At 34.9% G+C, this 16,867-nt stretch overlaps 2 long non-coding RNA genes across 2 annotated transcripts; both read right to left on the reverse strand.

Annotated features, from left to right (window-relative positions):
* Window positions 1-1,181: 1,181 nt before the first annotated feature.
* On the reverse strand, window positions 1,182-6,589 carry LOC109535597. Its single transcript, XR_007281002.1, has 2 exons — window positions 6,029-6,589; window positions 1,182-1,381 (listed from the first exon to the last, which is right to left on the reverse strand). It is a non-coding gene; the product is annotated as an uncharacterized LOC109535597 (long non-coding RNA).
* Window positions 6,590-12,388: 5,799 nt separating this feature from the next.
* On the reverse strand, window positions 12,389-16,637 carry LOC125503651. The gene is made up of 2 exons (XR_007281004.1): window positions 16,500-16,637; window positions 12,389-15,671 (listed from the first exon to the last, which is right to left on the reverse strand). It is a non-coding gene; the product is annotated as an uncharacterized LOC125503651 (long non-coding RNA).
* Between the last annotated feature and the right edge of the window lie 230 nt (window positions 16,638-16,867).

Here is a 16,867-nt window from a genome sequence, read left to right on the forward strand (position 1 = left end):
CAAAAATACGAACGTTGTATAATACATAATCTTGTATAATACAACAAGCAAGGAAAAAGATAGTGAGATTCCTAATTAGAGTATCTTTGTCCTCGTTCGTTGTTACACATAGATTTTGGAACCAAAATGAACCAAAAAAAAACCGGAACCGGAACGGAACCGAGTTGGAAATTATTTTCTAAACCGGAACCGTAACGGAACCGAAATTTTCAATTTTGCCTTGGACCGAAACCGGAACGGAACAGTTATTTCGTATCGGTCGGGGTCCGTGTTTAGAGGCCTTAAGTATGTGCGTAGAGGGCGACAGTACATTTAAAGAAGTCCGCTTTTCCAGACACCTTATACATTATAAAGATTTTAATGGTAACCTGAGAAAATGTTTTAATTAACCTGCAAAAATTCTTACCTTCGGTGACTAGTAGTGATCATAGTAATTGAACACTTGTCTGCACATGCCTCTTAGAGGAATCTCGCCCTCTCCACACTTGTTCACAAATTGATAGCCCATTTTGGTGAAATTGCGAGGCAAATTGTTGGGTGCACCCTGTATTTGCAGCGCAATAAAAACAGCAATTAGAAAAATTACTTTTACTAGCTTTCCCATGGTCAGCAGAGGTCTCCACCACAATCGCGGTTAAAAATATTGAATCGCTTTTATCATGTACTACGACAGAGCTAATAATGATTTGTTTGTGTTACAGCACTAACGATAAGAAGCGATTTGTGTGTGAATATTAAATACGCCACAATAATTGGTCATGCTTTATTATAGACTGGCTGGAATCCAGGCGGGTTTGAATGAACTCACACCAACTTGCTACTGCGAAATTTTGCTCAACTTGGGATGATTTATGAATATTATTGACCTTTCTTCCCGTAGAGGCAGTGATTGAGCTTTTCTTAATCAGTGTTAAATTATTAAATAAACTCTGGCCACATGGTGTGAGTGGCTTGACATCGTCAATCACATGCATCTACTTAATCTTGTTAAGATTTGACGAGGCTTAATAAAAATGCTGTTGTGGAAATTCCCGACCATTTAATTCCAATTAAACCCGGTCGAGCATGAGCAATGTGTTTCGGTGAATTTATGAATGAACGAATTACTAAATATTAATCTGGCTGTCTCTGGATGTGGTCTGGATATTCAATGTCAGACGGCTGTGCAGTTAAAAAATTGATAAAAAAATCGGTCGTTTTATTTTGCATTACCTTATTTACAAACACCTTGTATAAAACTATCTTAAGTAACATAATTCACTTAGTGGCATGTGAACAGCGACTGATTCATAAGCTCTTAGACTACAATAAATAATAATTTAATTAATATGTACAGCTCGGAAGATCCTCGCTCGGCCAGGACATCCTTTGGGTCGAATTTCTAAAAAGTAAAAACCTGGTCAAAACCAAACAAACAAACAAAGCAAATAGCTGAACGATGACAAATGAACTAAAAATACCGTCTGACCCTTTTGCTGAATGAAATCCGAGTCGAATACATTTTCATAATTAGCGTATTTGATTCATTAATTTTATCGGGAGGTTCAGAGGTTGCACATCCTCTTTCGTAATTTCGGCCAAATGTTGGAAATTTCCTTTCAAATTTTTTTATCGGTCAAAGCATTCAAGTGATCTTATAGTTTCAGGCGAATCTGGGTCACTTCTAATCACTTGGGCAAAAAAACTCCTAATTTGATCCAAATCGCATGCAAACGTTGAAGCGAATTTCAGTTCTGACTTTAAACACTGATTTTGTTTATTAAATTTGGCTTTTTGCAATCGGTTGTTTCTAACGCACGAATTCTCTCAAAATGATATCGATTGGACGTTTCATAGTGCAAGCACAAGTTTTTCGTCGTGTCAATTAAGAAACTATTTTCAAATTGGAAATTTGATTGTAACCAGCGTTTTTGCGCGACTTTTCAGGTGTAAATTGATCTAATTATAATGAGCCAAAGTTGCTAAAAACTACATTCCACAAAAGAAATTTCCCTAAGTGCAAGATAAACTCATTACATTTCAGTGGCAATAGTTTTGGATTCCAATTTTTACCATTTAAAACATTTTTTAGACTAATTTGCCCAATTCGAGAAAATTTCACATGTGTGCAACATATGAGAAGATTGCGCTTAAAATCTAGCATTAAAAAATACTATCTTGCGCGAAAATAAGAGAATAAAAAATATTTAGTAGCTTGCTTTCCGTTAATAAATACACTTGCTTAAAATCCTCATCATTTCGGAGAGATAAGAATTAAAAACATATTTTTATTATTTATTTTATCGTTATTTTTTGTTGGCAGCTTTAAATATTTTCTGCTAATTTTGTCCTTCACTTTTTTGAGATTAATATTTTCAGTTGCCTCATATACGCATATTGCGGTTGCTAGTAAATAAAATAGTCAATTGTGACTATAAATCTAGGATTTCTAATACAGAAGCCAAATCTATTTCAACCCTCTTGAAAATTGCTCTAAAAATTGCACCCCCCGAAAGAAATCGAACTTTTTCCTTGCAATTCGATCCAAAGCACCACTTTTCCTAACTTAAATAGAAAGTAGGTAAACCTTAAGAAGCCGAGGAAAGTAAAATATTGAAATTTTCAGGCTGAATTACATTGCATTTATAGAGTATTTACATTTGCAAGCATTTTTTGAAATTAATCGAATAGAAGAACGATTAATATTCACAGTTTTCCAAATTAATTGAAAAAGAAAAAAACAAAAACACTTGTATTGATAAAACCATTTCTAAATACCTAACGTTAAAGCAAGATGGTTAAACATTTCTTAAAATATTGTTGGAATTAGTATAAAATATAGAAATCATTGTTGGATTTTCTAGCTAAATTATAGTTAGAGAATTGAAGCGAAAATATATGTAACTCATCAAAAATGCAAATTTCAAATCGAAAACTACTTTATTCACAATTTTCCTCCAAAACTAATGTGTTTAGAGACAATAAATATGGTTCTTAGATCAACGAAGTAGCGTGTTTTGAGACATTAAGAAGGAAGTGTCTATCTAGACGGAGTTAAATCATATTTTCGATTTGCTGCATTTGACTTAAAACAAATAAACTGTTTAAAGCTGAAAATGACCGTTCTAAACGAAATGAAAGAAATACGTTCCGGTTAATTTCAGATTGAACTGCAATAATGGACTAATTTCAAAGAGTGAGTCTGGATAATTTTTCATTTTCCAATTCGAGTACTGAAGCCAAAAAGAATTGGCTAAACTTGCGTCTTTTTGCGTTGACCTTTTCTTATCACTTTTTTCTTCTCCGGGCTGATTAGCCGTAAAAATCTGCAGCTGAGTGCTGTTAGGGACAATTATCGAACCGTATGCAATCCGAATAAGTTAGGCATTAATAAGTCAGAGATAAATTATTTCAGGCTTCAATTAGAGGAAATATCTAACAAGAAGAAACTAAAGTTGGTTCTACTTGAAACTGAAAAAAAATAAAAATTCAATAGCTTGTTGCTTAAAACCCAGGCGATAGTCGTAAAATCCTTAACTTTTCCCTGACTCGATTGCCATTAAATAAAACCGATTTCCTCATTCACGAACGTGGCTAGCATCGGTTGTCGTATTCGCACACATACGAGTCTATGTGAGATGCACGATGGCCTGCGTGTTGCCACGTTCCAACTTGACACCTTCACAGCTTAAAATATAGATCCGTTTTGGTAGTGACAAATACTTTTACTTCTGGTCTTCGTTTTGACCAACAAATTAGCGAGACAACTATGCGATATCCATCGATCCTTAATTAAAAACAAAACTTTTGAACATATTTATAAGCGTTAAAAATTTACGTTAAGTTTTGATGGTTTTTTTTTTCTAAGATAGTCGGTGCTGGAAATGTTGGTATGGAAAAAAGCATTGCTTTGGACTGAAAGAGATTTGCGCCATTAGTGAGGGTTTTTTGGGTATATTTTTAATTCAGGTTTTGTGTCAATTTTCACACACATTTTCTCCTAAACTCCCAACTTTAGCAGTTTGTTGTGCTGAATACGAAATTAAACTTTCGGCAAAACACCAAATTAATGGTTAACATTGCATACATTTTCAAGAGGGTTTCTTATTTAAAAGCTTTTGTTGTAATGTCGAAACTATTTCTTAATTTCATAGATAGATGAATCATCACGCAGCATCTTAGGCTTTCAGCTACCGGAAAGCATTTTATAGTTCTGACCAGTTTGATTTGGATATTTGCTGCGTCTTCCAAATCGAAAACGGGATTTTTTTTCTGCTCCGGAGAATTATTCCGGCTCACGACCGAATGGAAATAACGGTGATCAACTATGCAAAATCCTGCTCGAAGGACCAAAACCGCGATTTTCTGACCGATTGTCTAAATATGCAAACAACGAATTTTTCAAAATATATTGGCTATTGTTTGGTCATCATATTGCTTATACAGGGTGTTTTTGCTTTTGACGTCTTCAGTTTTTCAAGAGGAATGTCTTTAAAATATTGGTCGTTTTGTTATAGTTGTACGTAAAACTGTTGCGGTATGAGTTTCTTAGTTTTAATTGCTGGTATTTGCAGAATAAAACCAATTATCTGTTTTGCTTAAGAATTTGCATTTTGTGTACTTTTGCTTGTGATAATTCGCTAAACAAATCCGCGTATAAGCAATCGTAATCTACTGTTTAATTTTTTTTAGTTAGTTTTTTTTAGTCAAGTTTATTAGTTTATCGTTCTCACACTAAAATTTCCTGTTTTCTTGGGTGCTCTGAATGTTTCTAAAGGCAAATAACATTCGATTTAAAGTTACATACAGGATGGTTTTTTAATGCGATAGAGTCCATTATTTCCGTTGGTGTTGAACTTTCGAAAAATAGTGTTATATAAAAGTTGTTGACGCACAAAGTGCGCACATTTTAAAAATATCTTATATGATACAGAGTGTCTCAGAAAAGCAAGGCAAGATCAACGTGTATTTTTTAAATAGAACTACGCATTTTTCATTAGCTCATGGAATGCAGCTTGAAACGCTGCATATGCACCGTAAATTCTTTTTTCTTACTTGCGACGTTGGCAGATTATCGCCATTTTAGTAAAATTTTGGTTAAAAACATGGTATCTAAAAATTCATTGTAGAAGCAAAAAATACGTTTTTCCAATCACCACAGATCCATTACGAATTCTATTGAACCAAAATACCAATACATTGTACAGGGTGTTAACAATGTGGACTTCAATCTAAAACTTTTTAACGCAATATAACTTTTGTTTTTCAAATGGAAGTACCTGTATATTAATACGTCATTAGATATACAATTTACAAAGTTACAAATTTGCATTTACACTTTAAGCTGTGAAATCAACCGTTTTCAAATTATAAATTATTTTATTTAAAAATTTAACAAAAAGTTGTTACATTTTGTAAGGTGGCTATGGAAGTCATTAAATAAGTATCATATCGATATTTTTTATTATTACTATTTATATATTTTTCCTTGCCTCGCTTTTCTGAGACACTCTGTTTCATATAAGATATTTTTAAAATGTGTGCTCTTTGTGCGTCAACAACTTTTATATGAAACTATTTTTCGAAAGTTCAACACCATCGGAAATAATGGACTCTATGACACTAAAAAGTCACCCTGTATATGACATCCGTGCAAGTAATCTATGCTGTTTAAATCGGGTCATTTGGGAGGCCCTGGTAGAGGTCCATCACTTGTCCTTATGTGTTTCATTGAGAATTTTCCAAGCAAGTAAAATCTGATTTAGGAAGAGAAGAAATTAAAGTCGACAATTGAGGCTTGTGAAAAATCGTGCTACCCAAGTTCAAAAGCAAATCTTTGAAGTTAATAAAAACAAGAGATTTTGGTCATTTTTTCGGGAAAAAGATGTCAGATATGGAAAAACTGCTGAGAAAGTAAAAAAAATTGGGAATCCAAAACGAGTAATAATTGCGAGTTTGATAATTAGCTTAGGACGCGCCCGTCAAAAATTTAGGAGGAAAAAGTATCAAGGGGTATTTAACATTTGTTCGATAAAAAGTGGCTGCTTACCTTTAATCAAAATATCTCTTTGCACGTGCCATTTACCCTCTCAAAGCCATAAAGGCAGACCATTTCAGTGGTGGTAGTGGTGGTGGTGGTACCAACTTTCACTACAGTAGCGCCAATAGAGTCCGCTAAGGGTTTGGCCATGCCATACATTTGCACAGTCAAGACAACGATCAGACAGAGCAACAACTTGGGCAACATTACGTGAAGCAAACTCATCCTGAAGAGACCGCAAAGTTTCGGCAGAGGAACGGCCAGATGCTATTGGCGAGCAAGACGAAAAAAGACTGTTAAGTTTTTCAAGACAAGGCGTGTGTGTACATTTCGGAATTGTTTCTTGCGTACGGGACTTAAGCGCGGTTCACACTCAAGCTGCATGGATTTATATTATTTCGCACACTGACGCGGTTTGGTGAAGGCTGGAATGAGGCAGTGTGTTTCCCAGAGTGACTCAACAGAGTCTCTTTCTGACTGCATTTTAAGTGAGCATTATTGATGCATTTGTATATAAGCTGAGTGATGGTGCACTTTATAACTGCCGGATTTCGGCGTTGTTTTTAATTTTCCTTTAAAGAACACTTAAAATAAAGCACATTCAGCAAAAAAAAATGCGTATGGTCCATAAATTTGCAGAAAAAAAACACTTACAAACTTTTAAAAATCATATCTAGACGACCCGGCATTTATCGTTGAAAATGTGATTTCCCAGATACTATTAAATCATGTTTTAAGAACTAACAATTGATGATTCGACACACACAATTTGACCTATGATGCCTTGCAATAAATATTTGCAAAATTCTGAAACCTATTTCAAACCTGATGATTGATTGGGTATATGTTCATCACGTCTTCTACTCATTTTGGGCGGCATTGCATGGAATGTCTGATAAATTGGACTTCAGAAATTAAACAGAATCCAATGTTGCCACTTATTTAACCCATGCATAATTATGTATACTTGCACTTTCCGAGAAGAGAAATTTCATTTAAATAACTGGAATATGTTTGAGGAAATATGTTCATAAGGAGAAAATATGGTCAAACATATTAATTAAAATCAGATAAATGAATTAAAAATGAACAATGAACCTACACTAACCCAAGATCAACGCATCTTTAAGCCTTACAACATTAATAATGAGTAGTCTGTGATAACCCAAACTTACAGCACTCACATGAAAGTATACTATTCCATTTAGTTATAACCATTTTGTGCAGTCTGGCAACTGCACAACATATGGCATAAATATGAGCACAATATGGAGATTTTTTAAAAGTTTGTAAATGTTTTCTAGCGTGATTCGATGGACCATCCGCATTTTTATCCTGAATGTGCTTTATTTTAAGCGTACTTTAAGGGAAAATTAAAAAGAACGCCGAAATCCGCCAGATATAAGTGTACCTTACCTGTAAGCTCAAACGAGAGATTGATACTTGATTGAATAATATTCTAATCTTCTCTTTGACTGTTTTTTTGTTTAGTAAAACAGCTAATTTTGGATATTTTAGACACAAGCTGTTCAACGAGGAAGCGAGTGCTCAGTTCTTAGTTGTTGAGGAATTCTAAGAATTACACTAGAAAACTCAAAATTTTCCAATTTTATGGAATCTGAGATTACTAAATTCGAGTTCTTCTAAATAGGATTCATTTTTGATATTTTAAAGTGTCATTGGTTGCTCAGGTCTATTTGCTACACATTTTCAAAGTTCGAATTTCTCACATCAAACCCTTAATTTCATTACTTGAATTTGTTTGTCCTCTTTATAGTGAGAATAGACAGACTAGCAAAGAACATGAAAGTCCAGTCGAAACCAAGCCTTATTCTTCCGGCAATAAATTACGCCTAATCAGAACGACGAGAATCATTTTATTCCTATAAAATAGATAGATAGGTCAAAAGCTTAAAGTTTCGGGTTCATACACATTATTGTCACCACCACATGTGCTTAACACTTGCGCTGGTTTTTTTCCCAAGAACAGCCAGCGTTTAACACTTTTCGTCTAGTCATCAATTTAAGTAGAGCAACTGGACAAATATAATGGCGGATTTTGTTGCAGTTAAAGCACAGTTTTGCGATGAATGTTGTGTTTTCAATAACAAGACCAGATGTACAAAGAGAGAACCAGGATTTCGTAATGATCAAAATATTATGGTTTTCATACCGATACTGAGAACTATACATACATACACGCAGGCTGTTTATTTGCAAATGTTTGGGATTTTATTTGAATATAGTGTGGCCCAAATTTCATCAAATACCCACTTGTTTTAATGTTTGTTTAAATTGAAGCGATAGGAAATTCGTACACAATGTCTATTCGATTTCTTCATTATTAGAAATATGGAATCAAGTGATATGGAAAAATTAAACGAGTTGTAAATAAACTACTGACTTATCATATCATCTAAACGAATGTTAAGTTCTGGGTTCTCGACAATTAATGTGCCCCCATAAGCGTCAAAAGCAAATATGCATATTCTAGTTAAGGCGCGTAATTATACCTCTGATCTCGGCTTAGGTAATATCAATAATACATAAATCAAATTAAATTAAATTTGGTTTTGATTAGATTAATCCGAGTTGAAATAATACAAACTGGAAACTCTCTGAACTAACCGCATCTTTTAATTGAAACGCAGACATAAAACACCAGTACTGCCTTGAGCTTTCAAGTGATTTTGTCGTCAAGTAAATCAACGTTAATGAGAAATAAAGTAAAAGAGACAAATAATTAAGTCGTTCCTCAGACATTCATTCTGCAAACAAACTAGACCCAAATCAATAAAGATTTGTAATTTTAACACTCGTAACGATCTCGCATTTTGCATTTTAAGCTCTTTTATTTTCGGTTGTTTGACTCTTGAAATTTGTTTGTTTACAAATGAACCTATACGAAGTAGTAATTTTCTTAAACACTAGGTAACCATGCGGACATTAGATAAAACGAATAAACATTAAATAAAGCTACACATTTATCAAGATGTAATTAAATAAAACCACTCTATTTAATTTACATGTTCGTGGTATTGTTATTTTAACTTAATTGCTGATTTTTCAATTGTGCTTTTTTAATCAATTAGTTGGAAAAATCAATTATTTACATTCAACAATTATCCTCGCTTGGTGTTTAGACATTTAAGAGTAAAGACCACCCACAGACCACCGAAGGCAAACGGAGGACAAGAAAACTAAAGAAAATTGAAACATTGAGAAAAATAGATAGATTTTCAAAAATTATCCATTTGGCTGAAAGTTCAATCTGTGTAGACACTTTTTTGTTCTTTGACAATTTTTGGATAATAACAGCCGTCTTGAGGAAAATTGCTAAAAGTAAACGACTGCATATGAATCTGTTGGGTACACGTTGCTTTGACAACTTTTGTAGATTATGTTTCAATAAGTTATTTCTGCGGAACTGGTCTGACCAGGAAAGTCCTTATGACTGCTTTTAAGAGAATGCGTTTTTGTGTAGGTACTTATGCCCTAAAGTTGATCTCAGTGGCAACTTTTTACGAGGTTTTACGATTTATTGAACAGCCGACAGCAATTTTCTAGTGTGTGCGTCAGCATTTTGTACACTGCACTTTTTTCTACTGTAAATCGCGACTTTTTCTTTATTAATTTCGTGTTTGTGTACACTTTAATTTCACTTTTGTGTACTACAGCCGTAAAGTTGAAATTGGTTGCAGTTTTTTCTAAGATTTTACAAAATTTTCAACGTATGACTTAAATTTTAGAGCAATAACTCTGGACTGACTTTTAATAATTCAGTCCTGCGGAAGCAACGGTGTGAAGAAAATCTCTTCCACGACATTTCATCGAACACACGAGCCTTCTATTGACACGATAAAGATTAACTCCAATAATCGCGATGTTTTATGAGTTTTGTAAAATTTTTACAAACAAACAGAGTTTTAATCATGTAATCCCGCAGCACCGATCGAACTAAAAAATTGTTTGTGACGGTATTTCGGAGAACGCACTATTTTTTTGGGATTTTGCAAACTTTTCAAAATGTGAATGTGATTTCCGAGCATCAACTCGATGCACATCATTTTAAAAATTCATTTCTGCTAAAGTGATCGGGCAAAGAAAATTTTTCGAGGCGGCATTTGATGAAACGCACTTTCGTTACAATCGCAAAAGTTTTCACGAATTTTTAACGTTCAAACAGCAGCTCATTACAGACTAAATTTTAATAATACAGTTCTGCGGACGCTACGCGACACGCCGATTATTTCATTGATGTCATAAATTTCAGCGAAAACCCGGTTTCTTCTTAGTTTTCTCGAATTTTTGAACATTTGAGTGCAATTTTCAAGCCAGAACTCGTTCCAGACTTTCAGAACCCTTCAAAATAAAAAGTGACTCTAACCGCATTTAAAAAAACGCACTTTCTACTGCAGCTGTCGGAAAGTTCAGCTCAATTTCGATTTCTTCTATTAAAATTGGGCAAAAAAAACATGAATGTGCCACGACATTTCATAGAACCAATTTTCTACAATTGTTGCCGTAAAGTTGAGTTCAATCGAGACGTTTTCTGAGTTTTTGGCAGTGTTAGAACATATAAGTGTAAATTTCGGTCAACTCGTTACAGGCAGAGCTACAATAATTTATTCTGCTGGAACCGAGCGATCTAAGAAATTGTTAGCCACAGTATTTCAGTGAACGGAAATTCTGCCACTTTCTACTTATTTTCGAATTTTTTAACATAGTGCGATTTTCGAGCGGCAACTCGCTGCACAAAATTTCAATAATTTATTCCTGCAGAAGTGACAGAGCTGTAAAATATATGTGGCGGCATTTCATATGACTTTTGTCCAGATATGCCGAAAAAATGTTTTTGTTAGTTTTTATGATTTTGTCAACCTACGAACGCATTTTCGATCCAACTCGTTGCAGACTGTTTTCATTACTTATTCGTGCGGAAGCAAGCAAGTGAAGACATTTTTCGCGTCGAAATTTAAAAAAATGCACGTTTGTCTACTGATGCCGCAAAATTAGCTCGATAACGACATGAAGGTTTTGAATTTTTGCGTATTTTGAGTGCGTTATACGAGTGCGATTTCAATAATTTATTTTTCGGGACTAATCTTGCTATGAGTGCCATTGACGCTATTTCATAGAATTACCGCCGTAAAGAACACATTTTTCAAGGCCATCAAGTTTTTCTCAATCGCAACTTAATCTGAGTTTTTACGAATTTTTCAATATCTGAGTACAAATTTTGAGCGGCAACCCGGTGCAGGCTAAGTTTTAATAATTTACTTACCTACTCTACCTGTCCTATTCATTCCGTAAAGTTCTGGTCAGTCTAGGTTTTTTCTGAAATTTAGCGAATTTTTAAATATCTGATTGCAATTTGAGAGCTGCCACTCTTTTGAATGATTTCGATCATCCAAAGCTCAATTTGGAATTGCTTGTAATGGGCGTAACGCCTTAAGAATAGCCAGTTGAGGACTTTATTTAAAAAAATCCCATTTTGTTGGAGTATGATTGAAATAATTCTTGTTCAAAACCCACAATTCACACCATATTAAAAAAACTGTAAAATATACATACCTTTTACTTAAACATACTTCTACTGATTCACTTCTGCACATTTCACTGAACAGCAACTGACGCTTTAAGGGCGCGCTCTGCGCACTTAACTTATTTTTTGTGTTGCTTTATTGTGCAGCAAAACCAAAAAAGGCATTGTCTTCGAAAATGAAAAGTAATAAGAAACTGGGCGAGCAACGGTCTTACGACCATCCAGGGAACAAATTCCGATAAATGTAATTACCTGGATGTGAAATATGCCCCAGCTGAATATAAACGTTTATTTTTCAGCCTTCCTTTCTGACTACAAATCAAGGAAGCGCATGTTTTTGCAGGTTTATCTGACTGCTCTTAATAACCGGGCATCTGGAGCTGCCCAATTCCTGCCCAAATAAATATATAAGTAAATAGAAAATACGATTTCCTTTGTGAAATACCCGACGGCGTAAATATAATGCCCCGACGGGCATAAATCTGGGTCCAGTCAAAAACATGGGATTTTTCTATAAAGCGAAATATTGTGAATGGTATTGCTGTGAAATAGGGGCTCATAATTCAGCAGGCGACAGGGAACCTTCGTATTTTTAAACCGTTTAAATCAATTCCGGTTATTTGAACCTATCTAATGGATTTTTTGTTGTTTCAGCAGGACAGGTATGTGGAAATTTGTTTAAATAATACCTGTTCGATTTAACAATTACCCCAGAGCGGAACTATTGAGTAAACTACATTTTTCCTATTACTACTGCTAGTGGCCGACATCCAAATTTATCTTCCAAACTCTACCAGTTGCGGTGTTTATATGAAACAACCAGCTATTTAAATGGCTTTTTTATTACCTCGGTACATTTGCAAATTAAATTCAATATTTTACAACAATTAATCAACAATGGTAGTTCTGCACTTGAGGTATCCATCCTACCGACATGGGGTTGTATACAAGCGCTTTACAGTCGGAAGAATCGGTACCCAACAACCCAAATTGTGACCTTATTCTGTATATTTATTTATAGTATATATTTGTTCTAAATGTACAATGCGTTCACTAAAGTAAGTCATAAAGTAGTACTTATCCCTAATATGTAACAGAGAGTTGGAAACCGGAAATTCTGCAGACAGATTTCTCCGCAAAATCCGTCCAGAGAATTGGTGTGCTTTTTGCAGCGCTTGTAATCTTAGGCCTCAACTGAAGAACGAAATATCCTAAAGCTACACAAAGCAGTTCACTATTTTTTTTATTCGATAATTATTTATTTTAGATTTTCGAGGTGATTGTGTCTGGTCGTAATTTGCCTGGGCCAATTAACGGCTTTCAATCAAATGAACAGTCGCTTATTGGTCGTGATTGTTTGGCGCGTCTTACGACCCCTGCAACTCGACTAATTTACTATGGATTTCCACACATCTCGCACATCCTCAATATTATTTAAAATTAGCGTTTGATATGTCTCGAATTTGTGTGTGATTTTCACTCAACATTCACTTTTAATGGCAATGTAATATCTGTCGCAAATCGGGGAATCATCGCAGAGACACAACACGCAACAAGTGTCTTCTACTGACCAATAAATCAACGCAAATTGGGACGAAAATAATGAAATGAGAAAGTGAACAGAAAAAAAATTGCAAATAATAAAGCAAAACAAACAACTACATGTTGCACTGTTTAAGCTCCACTTAGCCTTCAGGTGGATGCATTTAAAAAATGTTCCAATGCTTTAATAATATCGTCTATTTTCTGGTTTGTTGCACTTGCCAAACATGACACCGCTACAACACAAATAATGACGAAATCTATTCATTCACCTAGCAGATCTCATCAAAACACTTAAAAATTGCGTGTTTTCATTTAATTCATTTTATTCGGTACTTATCTTTTATCTCGGTTCTTTACCTCGCTCTTATCGTTGTCGTTACTCACATGTAAATGATTCGTCAGTAAATTTTGCAGAACGCAAAAGGCCTTCGAGAACTTCGACAAAATTAAACCCAAAACAACGAACAAGAAGAAAGGCTTATTTGGAAATATCTAAGTTTAGATCTGCAAAAACTGGCAAACAAGCGTTTTCTGTTAAACAGTTATACCCTCATCCTTATCGTTTATCGTCGAGTATCATCTTAAAAACATCACATATTTTCTTCTGAGTTTCTGACTGCAAATTCGATAATTTAAAACTCACCTTTGCCGTTTAGCTTGATCGCATCTCTAGTTCCTCTAGTCGTTTATCACCGCACAAGAATAAATAAATCAACAAGGGGGAAAAATCGGTCCAACTCTGTGAAAGTCTGCTAAACGGCAACAAAAGCTTGATAAAAGTCTTGAAAAACTCTTATCGTTTATCACACACCTTGATGCAATGTATACAATGTATACTTTTATTTTTCTCTTGTTTTATTGCGGATTCATTCAATTATCGCATGCAAACACACTGTGGGCGGATATTGGAATAGTAAAGATTTTTTTAAATCTCTTAAAATGACAATAACCAGGGCAAATAGGCTTCTAAATTGGCTACCGTTCCTCAAATAATGCATGAATAGTTCTCGCTTTATTAATTCCAGAGTTTTATGAAACTATGGCCAAATAAGTAGGACATTTCCAAAAGAAGAACAATTTCGTTAAATGTACATCTTTTCCCCAAGTTTTGTTATCGAAAAAGTACTTTGCTTCCAGGTCACAAGGGTAAGGAAAACATCGCATACGCTCTAAAAAACATAAAATTAATTTGATTGTTCCACTGATCGTGTTTCAAATGAAGATGAAAAGTTACAAAAAATTAAAATCTGGTGCAACAAATTTGCTCCGACCATGAACAAATGGAAGCTGAACTGGAATTCTTCAGTTGAAAATCATTTAAAAGTGGGACATCAGGACGCAAGAAGCAACTTGCACAGAACGAACTGAGGAATTTGGAGCAGAATTAACAACCTTGTTCCCATTACGAATGATGCAAGAATCAGATTGCAAACGAAAAAAGTTGCCAGAAATTTTGAAAAACTAATTACTGTGATGTTTGTGATTTGTTTTTATTTAAATTCCGATTCATTTCAAATAACTGACATTTTTCGATAATCTAAATAGTTCGTCGTTTAATTGCTTCGGACCAGGACAAGTTAATTGAACTTCAGCTGCCCAGTTAGTGAACATGTTATGTTGATCTCTTTCCTCATAGCCACATTTCAAAACTTGGTGTCTAAAGGCAAAAGAGGAATTTTGGATTTATCAACACCATGAAAATGGAAAGATTCATAGCTAAATCCGAATAAGTAGAAAACTATAAAATTATCGTTCATATTTTGCATACCAAAAAAATTTAAATTTACTTGAGAAAACAAAAATAAAATAAAATGTAAGGTGTTCCATGTATTTGATATTAAGATTTTCTGATCTTGAATAAAACACAGCGCCAATATACGGAGTGTGCCACTTAAAATAAGTAGGATTTTTTAATATTTTACAAACCAAATATTAACTTATTCCTGCTAGAGAAGGATTAATCCTTCTCTAGCAATTTAAAAAAATGTCTGTTGAACGACTACGGAGAAAGTGTTCGAATTAACAGCATGAAAATGTAAATTATCATCTTTAAAGCCGAATAAAAATCCAGTTTAAGTTCATATTTTATAAAATAAAAAAATTAAAATTTACTTAAGAATTCAAAAATCAAACAGATATTTCATTCCAACTTTTCTACCGCACTCTGGCTAATTGCAAAAATAATACAAGTTAAGCGTAAACTTACTCTGTCGTTGGGACACCTTGTGTTTAAGAATAATTGAAATTCAAGAGTCAACGCAACTGTGAGGGTTTAGTTACAAAAAAAATTGCGAGCAAACAAACCAATTTCAGCGGATGGCGGGTAGGGATCAAATGATAAAAATAACGCCAAAGCTGCGATGACGCCCCTAAAACTCGTCCGTACCTAATAACGGATATGATCAAGATTTCGTGTACTTAATCTGTACTTAGATATGGCACAATCCCTTCGTTCGTTTGAAGTAAATTAATTATTTATGAATTCGTCGCTACTCAATGTTGCTTCCAACTGTTGGCTTTGTAGTAGACGTCCTTGTACATACTGGGACACTGCTTCCCCGTCTGAAACACCGTTAGAATTATTCATAAAGCGATTTTAATCGAGCAGCGCATTAAACTGCTTAGGTAAGAATGTGGTAAGCCGGTTTTAATCTCCGGCAAACTGCGATGTTTGCGTGTAAATCTTCGCAGGCATACAAAGGCAGCCAACATTGTATCTAGTAATTCGTCTTTAGCGTATCAATCTAGCGAGTAATCAGGGATTTGGGTAGACAATAAGCTCATCGTAAATCATCGCTAAGCTGTCTCAACATCCGTATCAAGTGAGCAAACAATTGTTATTAGCACGCCCGTCTTCCAAACAATATCAAAGAGACGCTGCACGTACTGGCTAAACGTCATCAATTTGCTTGTACACCTCTGGCATGAGCCGAAACTAGTCCTTTAATAAAAGGGATAATGGGGTGGTGCACCATTAAGCAAGATCAGTTCAAATGTTCCAAAGTGTGCGCTGCGTTATTGCTGCATCGGCCGCAGTTTACGCTTCACCCACTCGCAGGTTGTTTGTGTCTCGGAAGCATGGGAAGGCGAAATTTGGAAATTGCCATCAAAACTATTAAAATTGCCACCAGGGAAAATTGACGAAACATAATCCAAATATTTACGCTGTCGAAGTGAAAAAAGTCTACTTGATTGGCGCGAACAAACAACTGCAGCTCCTCGCTTAGCTGATTGTCCCCTCCGGTTCCAATGTCAATATTTGACTGGACCTCTTTATTTGCTGCCGAGGTGACATTTCGAGTGGATATTTGCCCGTTTTGATGAGGCTCGATTTTTAACACGAAAAACACAGGAAACGCCTTCAAAGGAACGGGCGGGCTCAATACTTACGGCTGCTTTGTTTCTAACGTTAAAATCTATGTTTGTTCTCACGGGCCTGTGATGGAGGGGCTGCGGCGGCCTGAAATTATTTCCTAGGGGGGCTTTTGGGTGTTTGGAGTCGCCTTGCATCAAACGCCTCAGGCCGTGCATCTGAAACAACACAAGCTCATTTTCAGCATAATTTAACAGCTTATGACACACCATTTATTTCAAACTGAAGGATCAGATAAAATTACTTGCTACTCGAACTTTCTTTTGAATGACTATTTACCATACAGGGTGATTCAGAATTGGCATCATTTGTTTTAAGGGGTTATGGGGGTTACAAAATATTGAAAAGCTTTTTACGATAATTTCTATCACATTTAACCGCTAAA

The sequence above is a fragment of the Dendroctonus ponderosae genome, unplaced genomic scaffold, assembly GCF_020466585.1.
Source record: "Dendroctonus ponderosae isolate FM_Combo_2020 unplaced genomic scaffold, Dpon_F_20191213v2 Dpon_F_20191213_216, whole genome shotgun sequence".
Lineage (NCBI taxonomy): Eukaryota > Metazoa > Arthropoda > Insecta > Coleoptera > Curculionidae > Dendroctonus > Dendroctonus ponderosae.